Genomic DNA, 5,000 nt, shown 5'->3' with positions numbered 1-5,000 from the left:
TTCACCGTACTCCTACCTCTTGGCCCTCGTTCCTTCTCCCGTTCTCCATCTAACCCCTTGGCTCTGGGGTTTCCGCTCTCCCTCTCTCGCTCTCTCTCCTGCTCCCTGGCCGAGCCGCCTGGGAGGACGAGGGTCGAGGGGGAAGGCAACGGTCGGGCTGGGGCACACCGCACGGTGAGAACCCCCTTCGCCTGCCTCCACACCTCTGTCGTCCTCCCCACTGACGTAGGGGCTCGGGAAAAGACTGGAAATCGCGAAGCTCGGCAGTGGCGCGGAGAGGCCACCCACCGCCGCCGCTGTCGCCACCGCCGCGGAGGCCGCCCTTTCGGACACGAGGGGCAGCGCGAGCCTCCGCTGGCCGGGTACGCATCTGGAAGAAAAGGGCCGCCCTCGGAGAAGATCGCTGTGCTTCCCCGCACAGGGAGCGATTCGGACGACGGGCCCCACGCCTGGCTGGGTGGGCGCCCCGCCGTTCGCCCGTACGGGTCGTCGGACCACTGCCTTCGCTCGGTTCGGGTCAAACTCCCCACGGCTCGGCCACCTCCGCAGACGGGAGGCGAGGCCGGCATGCGCGCCCAAAGATAGGTGTCGGAAGCCCGGGGGTAGAGGAGGAAGGGGACCGCTCACCTTAAGCCAGCGCGGGCTCCAAAGCCCGGGCCGAGCGAGCGGCGCCACCTCCCCACCCGGGAGCGCTGCGCCAGATCGATCGGAGGAAGAGCAGGGGTGCATGTAGGGACTTGCCCAAGTACGGAGGCTGCAAACCCCTGTCGTCGGGAGATACGTGCCCACGAGTCCTGGAAGCGCGACTCGGGTACAGGCGCCCTTGCGGGGGGGTACTGGATGTGGAACAGCACTGGGGTCGAAGCCACAAAAGCATCCGCCCTCATGGAGCCTCTCCTCGGCCTAAAAATCCAGATTTTAGCCTTGACGGCGCCCCCATGTGGAGAACCAGGGCCCGCGGGGGGGTCTGGCCAGGCTCACTTCAACCCAGGAACACCTCTCTGACTTGGGATAGGCGACCGGCAAAAGTCCCCCCACGCAGCTGCGGAAGCCTGGGTTCAGCCAAGGTGCAGACCTCCAGCCGAACAGGGACTCATAGCCAAAACGCATACCCAGGCCTACGGAGGTGAAAACCAGCTTAAATGAGTCGAAATGTGTCGGGGCTGAGAGGTACCTCTCTCTCATATATTCTGCCGGTGGTGTGCAAAACTGGGTCTTTGCATGGAGTGTCACCCTATACCCACTTTAGGGACGCATGCAAAAAGTGCCCGATCGCCTGGAACTGTCAGGCGGATTCGGCTCCCTGGAATTTCCTCATTCTGGTTCTTTTTCACTTTTTGTCTCTTTTGCGACATCTAGTGGGCAGGCTGCATTACTGCAACCGGGGACACCTCAAAACGCTTGGAACTGGGGAGCGGGCTCAATTTACAAACGTTTTGCGGGTCCTGGAAGTCAAAATTGTGACTTCTGAAAACGACTAAGTATCAAGGACTCATCGCGCGAATCGCTCTGGAACTGAAATCGGATGCGCGCACTGACATGCTCCCCTCTCTGGAAGTCTGACACAAGTTGAAAATTTTCTAAGTCCCCAAAATTTTTTTTTCAACTTTTTTTCAATTTTCCCCCTGTGGGATATATATTTTACCCACACTTTTGGAGCCCTCCTGGGATGCCCTCTAACATACTAGAACCTCATTTTGTGGAAGTTTTCACAAAATTGTGAAATTTTCAAAAAGTCAGAAATTTTGCCAAAAACGACTAAGTATCAAGGACTCATCGCGCGAATCGCTCTGGAACTGAAATCGGATGCGCGCACTGACACGCTCCCCTGTCTGGAAGTCTGACAAAAGTTGAAAAATTTTCTAAGTCCCCAAAAATTTTTTTTTTCAACTTTTTTTCAATTTTCCCCCTGTGGGATATATATTTTACCCACACTTTTGGAGCCCTCCTGGGATGCCCTCTAACATACTAGAACCTCATTTTGTGGAAGTTTTCACAAAATTGTGAAATTTTCCAAAAAGTCAGAAATTTTGCAAAAACGACTAAGTATCAAGGACTCATCGCGCGAATCGCTCTGGAACTGAAATCGGATGCGCGCACTGACATGCTCCCCTCTCTGGAAGTCTGACACATGTGTGAAAATTTTCTAAGTCCCCAAAAATTTTTTTTTTCAACTTTTTTTCAATTTTCCCCCTGTGGGATATATATTTTACCCACACTTTTGGAGCCCTCCTGGGATGCCCTCTAACATACTAGAACCTCATTTTGTGGAAGTTTTCACAAAATTGTGAAATTTTCAAAAAGTCAGAAATTTTGCCAAAAACGACTAAGTATCAAGGACTCATCGCGCGAATCGCTCTGGAACTGAAATCGGATGCGCGCACTGACACGCTCCCCTGTCTGGAAGTCTGACAAAAGTTGAAAAATTTTCTAAGTCCCCAAAAATTTTTTTTTCAACTTTTTTTCAATTTTCCCCCTGTGGGATATATATTTTACCCACACTTTTGGAGCCCTCCTGGGATGCCCTCTAACATACTAGAACCTCATTTTGTGGAAGTTTTCACAAAATTGTGAAATTTTCAAAAAGTCAGAAATTTTGCCAAAAACGACTAAGTATCAAGGACTCATCGCGCGAATCGCTCTGGAACTGAAATCGGATGCGCGCACTGACACGCTCCCCTGTCTGGAAGTCTGACACATGTGTGAAAAATTTTCTAAGTCCCCAAAAATTTTTTTTTTCAACTTTTTTTCAATTTTCCCCCTGTGGGATATATATTTTACCCACACTTTTGGAGCCCTCCTGGGATGCCCTCTAACATACTAGAACCTCATTTTGTGGAAGTTTTCACAAAATTGTGAAATTTTCAAAAAGTCAGAAATTTTGCCAAAAACGACTAAGTATCAAGGACTCATCGCGCGAATCGCTCTGGAACTGAAATCGGATGCGCGCACTGACACGCTCCCCTGTCTGGAAGTCTGACACATGTGTGAAAATTTTCTAAGTCCCCAAAAATTTTTTTTTTCAACTTTTTTTCAATTTTCCCCCTGTGGGATATATATTTTACCCACACTTTTGGAGCCCTCCTGGGATGCCCTCTAACATACTAGAACCTCATTTTGTGGAAGTTTTCACAAAATTGTGAAATTTTCCAAAAAGTCAGAAATTTTGCAAAAACGACTAAAGTATCAAGGACTCATCGCGCGAATCGCTCTGGAACTGAAATCGGATGCGCGCACTGACACGCTCCCCTGTCTGGAAGTCTGACAAAAGTTGAAAAATTTTCTAAGTCCCCAAAAATTTTTTTTTCAACTTTTTTTCAATTTTCCCCCTGTGGGATATATATTTTACCCACACTTTTGGAGCCCTCCTGGGATGCCCTCTAACATACTAGAACCTCATTTTGTGGAAGTTTTCACAAAATTGTGAAATTTTCCAAAAAGTCAGAAATTTTGCAAAAACGACTAAGTATCAAGGACTCATCGCGCGAATCGCTCTGGAACTGAAATCGGATGCGCGCACTGACATGCTCCCCTCTCTGGAAGTCTGACACATGTGTGAAAATTTTCTAAGTCCCCAAAAATTTTTTTTTTCAACTTTTTTTCAATTTTCCCCCTGTGGGATATATATTTTACCCACACTTTTGGAGCCCTCCTGGGATGCCCTCTAACATACTAGAACCTCATTTTGTGGAAGTTTTCACAAAATGTGAAATTTTCAAAAAGTCAGAAATTTTGCCAAAAACGACTAAGTATCAAGGACTCATCGCGCGAATCGCTCTGGAACTGAAATCGGATGCGCGCACTGACACGCTCCCCTGTCTGGAAGTCTGACAAAAGTTGAAAAATTTTCTAAGTCCCCAAAAATTTTTTTTTTCAACTTTTTTTCAATTTTCCCCCTGTGGGATATATATTTTACCCACACTTTTGGAGCCCTCCTGGGATGCCCTCTAACATACTAGAACCTCATTTTGTGGAAGTTTTCACAAAATTGTGAAATTTTCAAAAAGTCAGAAATTTTGCCAAAAACGACTAAGTATCAAGGACTCATCGCGCGAATCGCTCTGGAACTGAAATCGGATGCGCGCACTGACACGCTCCCTGTCTGGAAGTCTGACAAAAGTTGAAAAATTTTCTAAGTCCCCAAAAATTTTTTTTTTTCAACTTTTTTTCAATTTTCCCCCTGTGGGATATATATTTTACCCACACTTTTGGAGCCCTCCTGGGATGCCCTCTAACATACTAGAACCTCATTTTGTGGAAGTTTTCACAAAATTGTGAAATTTTCCAAAAAGTCAGAAATTTTGCAAAAACGACTAAGTATCAAGGACTCATCGCGCGAATCGCTCTGGAACTGAAATCGGATGCGCGCACTGACACGCTCCCCTGTCTGGAAGTCTGACAAAAGTTGAAAAATTTTCTAAGTCCCCAAAAATTTTTTTTTCAACTTTTTTTCAATTTTCCCCCTGTGGGATATATATTTTACCCACACTTTTGGAGCCCTCCTGGGATGCCCTCTAACATACTAGAACCTCATTTTGTGGAAGTTTTCACAAAATTGTGAAATTTTCAAAAAGTCAGAAATTTTGCCAAAAACGACTAAGTATCAAGGACTCATCGCGCGAATCGCTCTGGAACTGAAATCGGATGCGCGCACTGACACGCTCCCCTGTCTGGAAGTCTGACAAAAGTTGAAAAATTTTCTAAGTCCCCAAAAATTTTTTTTTTCAACTTTTTTTCAATTTTCCCCCTGTGGGATATATATTTTACCCACACTTTTGGAGCCCTCCTGGGATGCCCTCTAACATACTAGAACCTCATTTTGTGGAAGTTTTCACAAAATTGTGAAATTTTCAAAAAGTCAGAAATTTTGCCAAAAACGACTAAGTATCAAGGACTCATCGCGCGAATCGCTCTGGAACTGAAATCGGATGCGCGCACTGACACGCTCCCCTGTCTGGAAGTCTGACAAAAGTTGAAAAATTTTCTAAGTCCCCAAAAAT

Source organism: Phyllobates terribilis, unplaced genomic scaffold (genome assembly GCF_046119375.1).
Source record: "Phyllobates terribilis strain yellow unplaced genomic scaffold, ASM4611937v1 Scaffold_7006__1_contigs__length_40559, whole genome shotgun sequence".
Taxonomy (NCBI): domain Eukaryota; kingdom Metazoa; phylum Chordata; class Amphibia; order Anura; family Dendrobatidae; genus Phyllobates; species Phyllobates terribilis.
Note: the sequence above shows the minus strand (reverse complement) of the source record.